The 17391-nt window shown below is 33.4% G+C and overlaps 1 protein-coding gene and 2 non-coding genes across 7 annotated transcripts in view; 2 read left to right on the forward strand and 1 right to left on the reverse strand.

Moving 5' to 3' along the window:
• LOC145283530 (uncharacterized) overlaps positions 1 to 17391 on the reverse strand; it is a 260711-nt gene that overhangs the window by 88329 nt on the left and 154991 nt on the right. The window lies entirely within an intron of this gene.
• Positions 1142 to 1236, forward strand: Trnak-uuu (transfer RNA lysine (anticodon UUU)). The gene is made up of 2 exons: positions 1142 to 1179; positions 1201 to 1236. It is a non-coding gene; the product is annotated as a tRNA-Lys (tRNA).
• Trnak-uuu (transfer RNA lysine (anticodon UUU)) lies at positions 9497 to 9591 on the forward strand. The gene is made up of 2 exons: positions 9497 to 9534; positions 9556 to 9591. It is a non-coding gene; the product is annotated as a tRNA-Lys (tRNA).

Here is a 17391-nt window from a genome sequence, read left to right on the forward strand (position 1 = left end):
TCCGAACTCAATATTTTTCAATTTTTAAACTCAATATTTTTAAATTTTTAAATTTTAAAAATCTATCAAAATTTTTCTATTGATTCTATTTTTACGATATTTTCAGGGTCAATGTGAAATTTTATGTTCTTTCCAATAAACCGAATATAATATTTTAGACAAACGTTTTTTTTAAATTCACGCCCCCCCATTTTCACGCCCCCCCATTTTCACGCCCCCCCCATTTTGAAATGTCTATTAAAAAGTAAATAATTAATTTATGTTTAATAGGTTTATATATCACAAATTGAAGAGAAAAGGTCAATAAATAATATATTCAAATTTAAAACAAAAAAAAAAATCAGTTTTTTAGAAATTTACCTGTAAAGTCCGAAGTTTAAAACCTTATTTTATAAGAACACATTTTTTCTTTTTGTCTTTTTTTTTTTTTTTTAATGAAACCTTGGTCCTTGCTCCTTTAATTGAAAAAAAAATTAGGGCTTGAATTACATTTTTCGAGGAGTTATAAGCTTAGAAAGATAGGGGGTCGAATAATTTACGCCTCTCATTTTGAAATGTCTATTAAAAAGTAAATAATTAATTTATGTTTAATAGGTTTATATATCACAAATTGAAGAGAAAAGGTCAATAAATAATATATTCAAATTTAAAACAAAAAAAAAAATCAGTTTTTTAGAAATTTACCTGTAAAGTCCGAAGTTTAAAACCTTTTTTAAAAAAAAAAAACACATTGTTTTGTTTTTTTTTTTTTTTTAAATAAAACCTTGGTCCTTACTCCTTTAATTGAAAAAAAAAATTAGGGCTTGAATTACATTTTTCGAGGAGTTATAAGCTTGGAAAGATGGGGTGGAATTATTCACTATTTTCACGAAATTTCTGACACTGCTAGTGAGGAGCGCCCTTAGACGGATAATGGAAATGTTGGTAAAAAACGAATTTTGTTTTGTTGTGTAAAATTTGTTTTTAAGGCGAACATGTTTTTGTTGTTGTTGAAATAAAGAGGGGAATGTGATTTTCCATGGTTTTGTGGCTATAAATAAAATAATGAGTGTGACTAAGAATTGAAAACTAAAAAATCTAAAAGATAAAAAGTGAGAATCTGTAAAGATGTATATGTTAAATGTTATATGATAGTTGAATTGCCTCGGTGGCACAATTGGTTAGCGCACCGTACTTTTAGACAGTACTTGTATTTGAGTAATGCGGAGGTTGTGAGTTCAACTCTCACCCGAGGCCAGATTTCTTTTTTTTTTTTTTAAATTAATATCCAGCTTTTTTTGTTTTTATTTGTATTTTGGCGGAACAATTTAGAATCATTATTTCTATAAATCAATTGTTTCATATATTTTAATACACTTTTTCTTTTATTTTATTCAAATATCTTTGTAATTTTAAAATTACAAATCAAAAATTTGTTAACTGAGAATTTAGGACGCTGACCCTTACCCTAACCCCCCGATGTAACACAATATAACTAATCTAATTTAATATCATCATCACTTTTGTACAATTTAAAAAAGAAACCTAAAATAAAGTAATAATACTTTTAGGTCAATGTGCGCTAGAGCATCAATTAAAGATTTACCTTTAAAAAGTTAATTTTTAGGGTTTTTTTGTTTTTTTTTTTTAAATGAACATCATGGTAAATTGTAACCGAGACATGTTTATGTGATTAATGGTTTAGTTAACATTTACCCAAGAAGAGATGTATCGGCAAGTAGACATATATTTGAGAACCCCTGTTGCCGTGAATATCTTGTTTATGTAGCCCGCTCTTGCCTCTCATGTAAGCGGGCATCTCTACTTCTATGGGGGTGTGACGCCAAGACTACTCCGATCTTGTAACTGGGCGTCTTAGGTTCGATTCCACCTCTACACAACCTCACCCTTCCGGGACCACAAGATACTTGCGTTGTGGTCCAATGTTTTGAGGCTCTGGAGTAGTTGTGTGATGTGCCCCATGTTTGTGGGGGATAGGTTCTTGGGTGGTTGCATCACCCTTTTGCTACAATGCACTGGTTGGTCCTCCTCAACCTCCATCATCCCAGGGATGCTATGTCATCAACCTCCATCTGTTCTGGCAGAGTGTCGGATGTTTCGGGCTGGTGTTGATTCGTATCAGTGGTGGACCATTCTCCTGTTATTTGTGATTGCGACGGGTTATCCGGTTACTCTCATCCATCCATACATTATACTGCAGGTTACCCAGTGTTTCCACCATCCTTCCTGTTTTTGCACATTGGTTTGGACCTGCACTGTTTCCCTGATTTTCAGTTCCTGAAGTGACTTTTTAGATTGTATTCCTTTTCATTCCGTAATTGTTGTTAGTTTAAAGTTTTTCCTTTTTATTCAATTTTCACCCCAAACAAGGCACAGTGTCACTTTGAAGTAGGGGGGATACTATCAGGGACATAATTTGCAGAGACATTATGAAGGGAGATGAGTAGAAGGATATTTGTTCATATTACACTTGAACTTCTGCATATCAGTACAGTTGGGAAAGCAGAATCCTGGAAGGGAATTCCAAAGACTTGCAGTTCTGGGGAAGAAACTATTGGAGTAAAAGGCTTTCTTACACCTAGGGATCTCTACTGTAAAGGGGTGGGACTTAGTTGCTTATCGGGTTTGTCGGGGGGTAGTCACGTCAAGGAGGTACAAGTGCTTGCAGTTTGTCATAGCATTCACCATTACAGTATTTGTAGAACAGACAGAGGGATGCAACATTTCATCGATGGGACAGAGGCCGAAGCCTAGATTACAGTTCAGGGCCTATCAGGTTGACAACTCTCTTTTGAACCCTGTCCAGGAGTGAGAGCCAAGCAGCAATGCACCAGCCCAAATGTGACAACAGTACTCCATACATGGGTAAATTAGTAAAAACAAGTTTTTTTTTTTTTTAATTATTTGTAATTTTAAAATTAAATTATAATGTAAGGATATTTCAATAAAGTAAATGAGAACATGTATTAAAATATATGAAACAGTTGGTTTGTACATAATGATTATAAATTGTTCTGCCCGATTACAAATAATAATAATAATAAAAAAAACAACAACTGATATTTAAAAAAAAAAAAATGGTCAATGTCTAGATTCATTCCAACCCCCAAAAACTTTACAATGATGACTTTTTCCGATTTTCGGAGGTGCTGAAAACAAATATAACATTTAAAAGTAGCACAGAGAAAAAGTTTTCTATGATATGAAGAAATTACTTTTTCAAAAAGTGGAAATCACTTTTCTACATAAATTTAACGTAACATTTCTTGATCATGTTTCCTATATCAGCATTAGTTTTCTCTCAATATACAGCATCTCTAGCTTGAAGATGTGTTTTTGTGAACACCTTGATGGCTGTAATACAGCTAGTCTTTTAGGGTACATGAAGTTTTTCAAAGAACATCAATGTGATTTATTGATCGATAGTTTCACAGACAGTTGCATCAAGCCAATTTTATCGAACTGATCTTGATCCATCTGCATCAGGTTTTTCATTTCATTGATTTGAGTTACAGCATGAGTTTCATGTGCACCTACATTTTTGACTGTGCAGTGAAGGGTAATTAATTTGAGCTGTACTAGTGAGGGTAGTTCTACAACTGCTGGCCCTTGCACATCTACAATGTAAGAAATGGTGTTGTAACAATCTGATTTATTGTACACAGACATGACAGAAAAGAATAGAGACTGATAGGAACACTTTATTTCAATAAACATAGGAGTTATAGAACAAAATCAAAAATAAATAGTCACAAATTTAATAACTAATACTTGGTTGATATTCCCTTTTGCCGTTTTTTATGCCAGGACCTTTCTAGGCATGGCATTGATCAGTTGATGAATATCATTTTCAGGAATTTCTTGACACAATAATACTAAATGTTCAGTCTTAGAAGATGGCTTCCTTTTCTTTTTTGCGAATGTTCCATTCTAACATGCCCCAAAGGTTTTCAATTAGATTCATATCCGGCGATTGACTTGGCCATGGAAGTTTATTAATCCCATTTTGGCTCAACCAATGTTGTGTTGCCCTAGCAAAGTAACATAAATAGGGAGTTAACTTTGTTTATTTTACCATTTCAGAATATTGGTAAGAGTCAAATGTTTCTGCCGAATTTGGGATTATTCAATCCATTAAGGTAATATTGTTTTTATGCATTTACTCAGCTAAAACAGTTGTTAAGGGATTAAAAGAGGGGTCAAAATTGAAAAAAAAATCAGAATTTGTCAATCGTAAAAAGTTTATTTACTTTTCATTGTCCGATTGACAACAGCTTTTTCGGTAATGTCTCCAACGGAGACCCTTTAAATTTTTCTTTCTGTTTCGGCTAGTTGGCACTCAAGTCATATTTTTCTTTTCTTTTTTTATTTTTGATATCAAATTTTTATTCAGTGTTTCACATTTGAAAGAAATAAATATTTGTTGGTTTAAGTTGGTGTAAGTAAAAATTAGTTCTTAGAGACTAATGATGGAATTCATGTAATGCTAAAACATTTTATGTGACTAAAATAGGAATTAAGCTGACAGTTTATAATTATTGATATTTTTTTGTCATTTCTTTAGAAAAAATAACAGGTGATAACTCGATTATTGAGGCTTGTAGTGACCAGCTAACCCAAGTCGCTCGTCACATTAACAAAAGAATTTGTACATCTATCATTAATTCATTATAGGGATATTTTGATTGTCTTACTGAACACCTTTGCAAATTGATATCGTGCAAGAAAACGTGGTTGTAAAAGATTATCGTGCCAAAATTTAAACAAACCAGATGGAGTTCTCTCAAGCCACTTTCGTAAGGACTATCAAATTCAGACAGTCGTTCTGCAAGTACCAGCAATGATTCCCCGATCTACAGACAATCTTCCACAAACTGATTAATCAGCTCAAAATTATCACCATACGTACACAACTGCTAGTACTCAAGTATATATAAATATATATATTAGGGTGGTGCAAAAATAATGTTATTTTTTGACGTTCAACTTCATATCAAAGAACGACATTATTTTTGCATCAACCTAATAATGTCGTTGACAGTTTACAATTATTGATATTTTTTTGTCATTTCTTTAGAAAAAATAAGTTTTATTGAGGTTCGTAGCAAGCAGCTAATCCAAGTCGCTTGTCACATTAACAAAAGAATTTGTATTGCCGGAATCTATTCATTGCGGGGACATTTTGATTGTGTCACTGAACACCAACGCAAATTGGTATCGCGCAAGGAAATGCGGTTGTAATACGTCCACTTGACACATTAACTCATAGGACTACATTTTTATTCCTTCACGTAGGAATACAGTAAACAGGTTAGAACACTCGAGAAAGCTGATGTATAAAGATTAAAGCGCCAAAATTTAAACAGACCAGACGGAGTTCTTTCAAGACACTCTCGTCGCTGTCTTTAATGTCACTGGAATCTAACTCTGAAAGTAAAGACTACCAAATTCAGACAGCCATTCCGCAAGTCCCAGCAATTATTCTCTGATCTACAGACAGTCTTTCGCAGACTGAATAACCGGCTTGAAATTATCACCATCATCATACGTACTCAACTGCTAGTACCCAAATTGGCAAGGATAAAAGTGTCAGATAAAAAGTGCAAATGAACGAAATATTCTATATCTCACTAGGGAAGCTAATGCCAGCAACAATCAATGAATATTTTATGTTTACAATCTTTTTCTCCACAGTATTTAACATTCGTAAAGTTTTCTTTGTTAAATGAGGCTAACTTGATACCTTCCTCAGTCTTGAAGGATTTTTCAGTCACTTAAAAACTATCAATCATGCATTCACAATCAAGTAATATTCTTTTCCCACTTGAAGTATGTTCTCAAATCTTTGCCTCATAAAAGATACACATCTCACCGCATCATTAATGGACTCCAATCCTTTTAATTTCCTCCATGTGGAAGACAGCGCACATTCAAAAAGAGCTTGCACCTCTAGCACTGTGAGAAATTCTGCAGAAATAAGCAGGCTCCTTATTGGTCGGTTTTTCAGCCCATGATTTTGTTTGAACCATTCAGATTGCTTGTCATTTACCAATTGCCGAGGATGTGCTTGGCGCCAAATTTATACTTTCAGATCACCAGATTCAACACAGACACGGGTTGAGAAGGATGTTCAAATTCTCACTTGAGGCTTGTAGCCTTCAATAACTTTTTCTCTTTGAGACGTTTTAATGCCCTAATGTGGAGCGAAATGTTATCATTTGCAAACACCAATGCCCTTGAGTTGGCCGAATTATTATATTATCGCACACTGTTGTGCTTTGTGAATCAATTGACTTTCATCATGACAATATAATGTCTGTTAGAGACGAAATTAATGTCTACAGTTTGACCTGTCATTTGTCCGGCATTTGGACAGTTATCTACGGTAGACTCCTGGAGGCTACCTGACTTGCAGTAACCATCTTGGAAGATATCACTCAACTTTTGAAACTGTTGCAATGTTTTTTGTCATTGGAGTTTTGTACCCAGCTTTTATCGAAGATGAACTATTACCCCATTGGGGTGTTACCAGCCCATTACAGCAGATAGCTGAAGATGACGCATCTTTTGCAACTTAAAAGCAAAAAGCTTTAATAAAATTTACGTTAAATGTTTAAAAGGTGAGCCTATTGTAATTTCTGATTGTTTTTCTTTCATTTTGCCAGGGACAAAACCTATGTGAGAGAAATTCCCACATACACAAAAAAATGATTTTTTTCTGATTAATAAAAATTGTTATTTTAACGTTTGTAATTGTTTCAGAGTCATACCTCTTTGCTGACGTATATACATTTTTTTTCTTGCTTGTTAGAGAAAGGTGTTTTGACCTTTTGACTTATTTATGAATTCAGAGATCGGTCGATCTATCTTCCTTCTACAGGTTTATTTGAATTAAAAATAATACTTGTTTATTTACAATACAACTTTAATTTGAATCCTAATTTAATTGTAAGATTTTCAAATTTGAATAAACCTCAAGAACGAGTTAAGATTTTTCTTCCATATAATTGTCTGAAGAGTTTGCTATATTAAAAAAATACAGTGATAGCATATTTTTACTGTTTGTTGAAGATTGCTAACGGAACACATCTGTAACGTATACTCTTATGAGAAAATAAAAGAACATGTGTTTCAAAAATTGTGAATTGAACTTATATATATATATGCTCTGAATATTATTAAGCATCAGACAAATGTAGTATATTTGATATTGTACTATTTATATTACGTTATTGTCTATCCTGCTATAACTGGAAAAACATTACTCTAGAAATATCTATAGATCTATAAAAGTGAACTTGTCTGTGTAGATTCCCCTACCAAACTACTCGGTCAATAATCCTTCAATAAAATATGTTATAAAATTTGATTTTCTTAAATAAAAAAAAACAAACTATTTGATCGATTTATGTGATTTGCAGAATATGACATCTTCATACGGAGACAGGTGCGTACATCAAAGATTTTTTAAGATTTTTAATGAAAAAGTATTTTTTATAGGCCCAAATGTAGACAAGCACCCAAATTTTTTAATTCTTGCAGCATATTTTTTTCACAAGAACCAAAAAACCAATCAAGATAAGTAAAAGAATAACTGATCTAGTCTTTTGGTAAAGTTTTTTTGTGAGATTTTTTGGTGCTTCTCCATTAGAACAGTGAAAATCGAAATATTGAATTTCAGGTAAAGCCAATGTAAAATCATGTCGCATTAATAAACATATCCAAAAATGATGAATAACGATATGGTAGAAAATCAATTATAAATGAAAACAGTTTTCGAAGATAATTAGCAAAAATTGAGTTTTGCTAAATTAACCAAGGTTTTCAGAAAATAATTACCTCCTTTCTTACAATTCGAACTCTCCATTCTTTTTTTTTTAAAGAAAAATTCAATTTTCACTAATTGTCTTTAAAAACTATTTTCATTGATAATTAATTTTATACTTTATTGTTTTTCGCAATTTTTGATATATGTATTATTGCGACATGGCAATTATGTAGATAGCATTGGTTTCACTTGAAATTCAATATTTTGAATTCCGGTCTTATAACAAAGAAGCACCAAAAAATATATCACAAATAAACTTTAATAAAGACAAGATCAGTGTCTTATTAGACTTACCTTGATAATTTTTTTTTTTTGTCAATGGCAAGATTCTTTCCAACTCGGGGATGTTAAAAACGAATATAACTTTTAAAAGTGGTGCAGAGAAAGAGTTTTTCTGATATGAAGAAATTACTTTTTAAAAAAGTGTGGATCACTTTACTATATAAATTTAATGTAAAATAAGCACCCACTTTATGGCTACCTAGTGATAATTTTTTTTTTTTTTTTTGTCTTTTGGTCTGCTTGAAAGTGTTTGGGTAAATTTTTACTTACTTTCCACCTTAACAATCACCTTTAAAGTGATGACTTTTGAAGGTTTTTGGGTATGCTAAAAACAAATATCACATTTAAATTTGCTGCAAACAACTAGTTTTCCAGATATTAAACAATGTAATCTCGGTAACTTTTTACTTACTTTCTACCTTATCAATCACTTTTATAAAATGACGATGCGTGTGTCAAAAGTATGCGCTTGCACGTACACAAATGGCCTCCATCGATAACATAAGGAATTCCATTGCTTAATATCCGGAAAACTACTTATTTGCAGCAAATTTTTATACAATATTCATTTTCAGCATACCCGAAAACCTATTCAAGCCGTCATTTTATAGAAGTGATTGTTAAAATGGAAAGTAGGGAAAAATTTACACCTCCCCCCCAAAAAAAAGAAAAAAAAAAAAGAAATTTTAGCAGAACAATAAATTATTATTATGTGGCCATAAAGTGGGTGCTCATTTTACGTTAAATTTACATAAAAAAGTGATCCCCACTTTTTGAAAAAGTAATTTCTTCATATGGAAACTATTTCTTTGGGCCACTTTTAAATGTTATTTTTGTTTTCAGCATCCTCGAAAACACTTTAAAAAGTCATCATTATAAAGGTTCTGTTTGATGTTGGAAAGAATCTAAACATTGAGTTGTTTTTTTTTTTTAATATCACAGCTTTTATTTTTTATTTGTAATCATTACGTGTATAAACCAATTGCTTCATATATCTTAATACACGTTCTATTTTATTTGATTGAAATATCTTTACATTATAATTTAATTTCAGAGTTAGAAATAAAAAAAAAACTATGAATTTGATTTTACTAGTGAAAAGCAACTCGGAAAGGCAAGAACGATGAGAAGAAATGGTGGGGAGAGGAGGGGCTTAGACGGATATGTTGTTAATAAATGAATTTTGTTTTGTTGTGTAAAATTTGTTTTTAAGGCAATCATGTTTTTATTGTTGTTGAAATAAGGAGAGGAATGTGATTTTCCATGGTTTTGTTGGTGTAAATAAAATAATGAGTGTGACTAAGAATTGAAAACTAAAAAATCGAAAAGAAAGAAAGTGAGAATCTGTAGATATATATATGTTAAATGTTACTATACAATTCTACCGCCTCGGTGGCACAATTGGTTAGCGCACCGTACTTTTAGACAGTACTTGTATTTGAGTAATGCGGAGGTTGTGAGTTCAACTCTCACCCGAGGCCAGATTTTTTTTTTTTTTTTTTTTTTTTTTTAATATCCAGCTTTTTTGTTTATATTTGTAATCAAACAGAACAATTTAGAATCATTACTTCTATAAATCAATCGTTTCACGTTTCATATATTTTATGTGCAAAAAACAACAGATCTGTCACAAACAAAATTTATTTCCGAGAAAATACGCGGCTGCTTCTCAACTGACTACAGCATCGCCATCTTAAAATCGAATGCAAACAAATCGTACTCGTGGATAATCAATTTTTCTAAGTCAATATTCTGCTCACTCTACTCATTGTTTCCCATCCTTTCATGCAACTGACAATTTATTTAACTATTATTAACGACCTCTATTCAGTCATGGCTGACACAACAAGAGCATGTACCCCACGTGAAGTTAGTAAAGGGCCTCGTTTGAAATTCCGTCCAGATTCTTGAGTTCGACATAAACATTCCCAAGTTTGACAACATGTACCTGAAGAAGGTCGGGGGTTGCATCGACCGAAACATTATGAGAATAACACTCAAGATAAGCACAGTAGTCTGAAGAATCCAAATAATAGGAATAACTAATATTTTTATCTAAAAAATTCAGAAACAGTACTGACAATTTATTCAACTGGGGTTTAAAGTTTCTTTAGATGCTGGGTTAGACGAAAAATTACTTACAAATAGGTGTGCAAAAAGGAAAAACATGTATTGTGTTAATCGAAAAGTTGTTAACTGTGAATTTAGGACACTGAAAGAGTACACTAGGTACCTCCCAAGTGCAACAGAAATTTACCCCCACCTATATGTAACACGATGTAACTGTAATCTAATTTAATATTATCATCATCACTTTTGTACCGTTTAAAAGCAGAAGCATAAAATAAAGTAATAATAATTTTAGGTCAATGTGCGCTAGAGTATCAACTAAAGACTTAACTTTAAAATGTTGATTTTTAGGGTTTTCGAGGCTATTTTTAAACGAATATCATATTTAAAATTATTCCCGATAAGTAGTTTTTATGATAATAAAAACTTTATTATACAATGTACTCGTTATTGTTTTCACTGGTTGTTGGATGTACGTGTTCAATTTCAGATCAGGAGTAAAAGTCAAACCCAGAAGCTTGTCAAAACATGAAGCCTCCCCAAGACGAAAGCCATCCATTTCAATTGATGCCAGATGGGGATCAGAGCGTTGATGATGTAAAGATAGGAGCTTGGTTTTGTATGCATTAAAAGTAATCAGCCACCTCTTCCCTCACTGTACCACGCGCTCAAGATCAGAGGGAAAAGAGTCAGAAAGAATTTTGTCATTTACAGCCTTTGATGTGTTGCCATAGATGGTCGTGTCATCAGCATAGAAGTCAACGAATGATTTAAGTATGTGTTTTGGGAGATCATTGATGTAGATCAGAAAGAGAGTTGGACCCCTGAGGGACTCTAGGATTAATAATGTGGGCTTCTAATTTCTACCCATCAACCACTACTCTTATGAGCCTATCAGAGAGAAATGATTTAATAATTGAGAAAACATTTCCAGTTATACCGTAGCTGGAAATCTTGTGAAGTAAGCCTTATGCCATACCTTATCGAAGGCCTTTGATATGCCAAGAGCAATTGCCCTAGAAAGGAAGCCTTTGTCGAGAGATTCACTAATGAGATATAACCGTTAGCACATCTGCTGTAGATCTAGAAGAATGGAAACCATATTGCATGTCACTAAGAATGCTATTTCTGCTGAGGTGGTTGACTATTTAATATGGATTCCAGCAGCTTACTCATGACACACAGGAGACTTATTGGTCTGTATTGAGAGGGAGATGACTTATCGCCTAAATTCTTAAATACACAGCCTACTGATGAGGTTTTCCAGGGTGTGGGAAAGCACTTCTCCTTAAGGCAACGCTTAAACAGTTTTGTAAGTATGGGGGCAAGTTCTGGTTGAAGCTTTTTCAACACTATAATTGGAATGCCATCAAGGCCAGTTGCTTTACTGGAGTCAAGGTTCTTGATTAGCTTGGCGACCTCATGTACAGATATTTGTATGTTGCATAGCGTGTTGTCTGTTAAAGGAGGAAATACGGGGAGTTGAAGGCCTTCGTCGCATGGGGTAGAATTAGCTGCAAAGTTCTTGGCAAATAGTTTGGCCTTGTCTGATGCTGCCGAGATGACATCAGGTCCATTGATAATGGTTGGGATAGAATGCACACTTCTGTTCAGGATCCTGTTTGCTATTTGCCAAAACTGGTGGGAACCAAGCCACTGCTCAGCTACTTTGGATTTAACGGACTGAGCATATAGCTCTCTTGCATATTTTATTACTCTTTTACAGTGGTTGCTGGCAGTTCTGAAAGCAGCTTTAGTCTCAGTACATCTATTATGTTGGTAGCTATGGAAAAAGTAATTTCTGTGCGCGATGGCAGTAGCACATTCTGGGGAGAACCATGGCTGGCTGTTAGGTTTTTGTTGGAATTTTTTGGATGGTATGAATCGGTCTATGCCCACAATTAACCATTCGGTCAGGTCTGATACTACAGAGGACACATCCTTTTTAAACATGGAATGCAGAGATAGATCAGATATGAATGTATGGAAGCTATCCTAGTCAGCCATAGAGTATCAATATACAGTACGGTGGAGAGTTACGTCTGTAGACTTATTATATTATATTTTTATCTTAACTGTTACAACGGAGTGGTCAGAGGATCCCAGAGGAGATAGAACGGAACATGAACACAGCTCAGGGGAAATTGTGAGAAAAAGGTCTAGAAGGCTTGCATACTAACCGGTAGTATTGGGCACATGAATGGGTTCGTGAACAATCTGAGTGAGGTCATAGGCAATGGCAAAATCATGACAGAACCTCCTCTCATCATCTGTCTTATTTGAGTGGGTCAGCCATTCCACATTATGGACATTGAAGTCACCGCAAATGTGAATGTTAGCCGAAGGATTAGCAGACAGGATGTGGTCAATTTTCTCAGATATACTCTTAAAGATAGTAACCCCGCTGTTGTAGGGGTGATAGAGGGCAAATATAAATGCGGTGGTATAAGCAAGTGCAACCAGGAAGCACATATAAGGTAAATAAGGGTCTTCTCTGAAGATATCCCTACCACACAGAAAGCCATCGTTAATGTAGGCACATATTCCATGCCCATGGCGATCTTGGGGTCAGATTTAGATATTAAGTTAGAGTAACCATTTAATTATGAACTCATCAAGGGAAGTGGTCGGCCCAATGCCAATTTCGCTTAGGAAGAATATGTCTGGTTTCATCTCCTGTAATTGGGTTTCAATCTCTGGAAGGTTGGAACGTAGACCCCTGATGTTGGAGAAGGAGATATGGTAGTAGGGAGTCTACGTTGGAGGATGGGGTTCTAGGTTTATTTATGATTTTTTTCTGGAGATATTTCATGTTGAGGTTTTGGGATTTGTGGAACAGGTTGACAGACTTGGTTAGAGAAGGACAGAAAGGGAAAGTAAGAGAGAAAAAGATAGGAAAAAAATTTTTTTTTTTTGTAGCACATGATAAGGTAAAGCCGTAACAATTACCCACTAGTATGGCATCGAGAGGCCCCACCAGAAACTACTGCATGGTCCAGAATCCATTCACCAAATGGCAATACAGCAGCTCCAGTATTTTGCACCTGCTGATAGGACAGCCTCCTCAGTGGTTAATCCAAGGTTCGGGTCCCTGACTATCAGGTGAGTAACGTCAGCCCAGATGAAACGGTTACCTCCAGCACCCTTACTAGTGACATGGCCACAAGGATAGACATAGAAACAGAAATTTTCCGACATCTCAGGCTACTGTTCACGAAATACTACCAACCTGGAAAGCAGCTTTTTCTTCACCCTTTGTCAGAAAACTCACTCATTGGAAATGAGGATTGAGGGGCAAATAAGGAGAAGCGAGAGTTACTGGAGCTGCCAATAACACATCCACAGTGCATTATCTACTCTCCATTTTAAAAAAAAAATGAAAAGGTAAAAAAAAAAAAATGAAACGGTAAAAAAAAAAAAAATTAGGTAGAAGGGACTTATTAATATCTACTTAATATAAGTCTGTTGCTTCATTCCCAATTTAGGACGATATTTGAAAATAGTCTCCCTTCCCATATTAATGCGCGGATATTTTTGGCTTCATCTACCTAGTGTTAGAATGTAATATACGATAATGGAACTTTTATCAGTTTGTGAAGTTAGGTTATTTTGTATTAATTTAGATTTGAAGAACTCATTTAAAAACTGGTTAAGAGTAATACAGTTTAAGTTTAGACTAGTTAAAAATAATGCATACTGCAGAGAAAAGGCCGCATTTTTCTGAGTTTAGATAATAGTGCAAGTTTTAATTTGGAAAATTCTCGTTTTCATGGGTGACTTTTTTTTTTTCATTTTAAATATAAGAAAACAGTATTGGTTATTAATAGCATATTTGACAAAAAAATATTATTTATAAGTATATATATTGGATAATATTTTACACTCAAATTCCTATTCAACAAGAGGAAACACAATGTTAGAAGGTTCCTTGAACAGTTCTGGTTCTTCGAAGGATATAACCAAGGCTATTGAAGTCACAATATCACCCCACTAAGAAAGAGGGTGTTTTGGTGAGGTTAGCAAACTGTAACACCGAAACCCTAACCCTTCCCATAAAAAAGAAGTACATTTTGCTGCCGGAGACTGTAACATTTATTTATCAATGCATGGTAAATTGTAACAGAGACATGGTTATGTGATTAATGATTTAGTTAACATATACACAATAAGAGACGCACATGTTGTTTTAACCCATATCCAAACATACAAGACGATTTACATCATTTCTACACCAAGTGGTTACATTTACTATGCATATGAAAATAGTTCCATGATATTACTACAACTCCATTACAGTTCAGATAATTGTTACGTACAGTAATACATTTGTTGCTTATATATTTTTGGTCTATGTATTTCATGTCCATTTCTTGTTGTGCAAATCAGACATATAAAGAAATAAGGCAGCCATTTTTGTTTCTTTCTTCTTCATTCATTTCGTTCCACGACTGACCTGTTGAAATATGCACACATGCTAGTTAGGTAAGTCACGCGTTTCCCTACAGCTTATTTATATTTACATATAAGAATAGTGCTGAAATAACTTAGAGTATCTCATTAAAATTGCATCTAACAACATTGAAGCATGCCATGAACCAAAGCAGCATCAGACCTATCAGAATTTATGCGAGGACGAAACGTTAATCAACATGAAGTTGGTCTTAGTCAACACAAAATAGCAGGAAATCTTTCAAAACTCTTTTCTACTATTAATAGTGATCGTACAATTCACAAGAGAAGACAAAGAAATCCTAACTTAAGCTGAACTTTTAAACAATCACATTATGGAATTGAAGATAATTGGAAAAATTCCAAACCCAAGATTTCCCAACCCTGACCATATCCATGAACTACTAGAACATAGACAGGATATGCAGAAAATCATGTATCATGATAAAACAGGTCATGATTTACCAACACTCGTCCCTGGACAATATGTATGTCTGCTAGATGAACAAACAGGGAAATTGAAACCAGCAACAGTTCTGAGTGCAGAACCAAGATTGTACATCGTTCAATTACAAGATGAATCTTCAGAAAGATGAAACAGAGTCTAACATCCACCTGTAAACAGGTTCATTACAATGATCATATCACCTGATCACAAACTCGACACACAAACACAATATCTTACAATGATTGTTTTGGGGTTAATTGGTGTAAGATATTGTGTTCGTGTGTCCAGTTTGTGATCAGGTGATATTTCCAATCACAATCTGTAGACTTGAATTTTATTTAGCAATTTTATGTTTACATAAACAAAAGTTTAATTTCTCTGAATGAAAGAGAATGTTTTGATGTTATTAAATATTAGGTTTTTGAGTTATTTGTTTAATCTTTGAATGTTGTATAGTGCATCGGTTTTGATGCATTGCCTTTTCTCAGCCTGGCTCCTCCGATATTGTGATTGATGTTCTGAACTTGATTTTTTTATACAAAATATATGCAACAATCGGTTTACGAAATTGTTCTGCTCGATTACAAATATGAACAAAAAATTCTGTAATATAATAAAAATGCTGTATATAATAAAAAAAAAAATTCTAGCCTCGGGTGGGAGTTGAACTCACAACCTTCACATTACTCACATACAAATACTGTCTAAAAGTATGGTGCGCTTACCAATTGCGCCACCGAGGAAGTACAATCATGTTATAACATTTAACATATATATATCTCTACAGATTGCTACTTTTTTTTTTTTCGAGTTTAGAATTCTAAACTCATAGTCATTATTTTATTTACAGTCACAAAACCATGAAAAACCGCATCCCTGTCATAATCCCTCTTCTTATTTTGACAATAAAAAAACCATTCGACTTAAAAACAAATTTTTACGCAAAAAATAACAAAATTCATTTCTTACAAATATTTTCATTAAGAACCCTCTCCTTCTAATATAAACACATCATGCGATCGTTCTAGTCTTTCTGAGTTTCCTCACTACCAATAGTAAAAAGAAATTGAGTTTTTTTATTCAAAATTTTCGTGCTTATTCAGATTGGCACTTATAGCGATAAACAAAAATGAAGAACTTTTATACTGTACCTTCTTGTCACGGAATGAAGATATCCAAAAAATTATAAAAATTGATCAAATAGTTTTTATTTTATTTACGGAAAACAAATTTGCCATTTTGTTAAGTGACAGAGGAGGCCATATTTCTCTAGAGAATATAAGGGGAGCTAATCAGTGATTATTTTGAGTTTCCAGATGCATTAAAGTTGTCTGCTCTTGTCCAATTTTTGTTCACTCTCATCAAAACAGAGTAAAATTTGATTTTCTTGAATTAAAAAAAAAATACTTGATCAAATTACATGATTTTTGGAATTTTTCATCTTCATGTCGTGACTGGTACGGACATCATACAGATATCACTGTGTATTTACTTTTAATTGCCACCATAGGTGCCAATCCGAATAAGCACCAAATTTTAAAATTCTTGCAGCATATTTTTTTCACAAGAACCAAAAAACTTATTAAGGTAGATAAAAGAATAACTGATCTAGTCTTTTGGTAAAGTTTACTTGTGAGATTTTTTGGTGCTCCTCCATTATAAAAGTGAAAATCAAAATATTGAATTTCAGGTAAAACCAATGGATTTACTTAATTGTTATGTTGCATTAATAAATATATTAAAAAATTATGAAAAACAATAAGATAGAAAATCAATTATTAATGAAAACATTTTCCAATTAGAGAAAATTGAATTTTACTAAATTGGCCTAAGATATTACAAGTTTTCAGAAAATAATTATCTAAATTGAGTATTGCTAAATTGGCCTAAAATTTTCAAGGTTTTTAGAAAATAATTACCTCCCTTCTTACAATTCAAACTCTGGCTTTATTTTTTTAAAGAAAAATTCAATTTTCGTCATTGTCTTTGAAAACTATTTTCATTAACAATTAATTTTATACCGTATCATTTTCTATATTTTTTTTAATACGTTGTTGCAGCGGGTTGCGAGGTGTGAAGATGCTAATCGACCGTACAACTAACAAGGTATACACAAAGGCAAAAAGATAATGGCAACAACGAAGAATGGCAGAAAGACAATGGGTATCATATTTTATTTACCAAGAATCGAAATGGTAAATTTGTAGGTAATGGAGATTGTATATTCAGGATCAGATCAAATGAGATGGAACCAGTCCCTGGAAACTAATAGCTAGACATCAGTGGGCTCTGGAACAGGTAGTTGGACATCAGT

This window comes from Euprymna scolopes, chromosome 8 (genome assembly GCF_053919585.1).
Source record: "Euprymna scolopes isolate OS-2025 chromosome 8, ASM5391958v1, whole genome shotgun sequence".
Lineage (NCBI taxonomy): Eukaryota > Metazoa > Mollusca > Cephalopoda > Sepiida > Sepiolidae > Euprymna > Euprymna scolopes.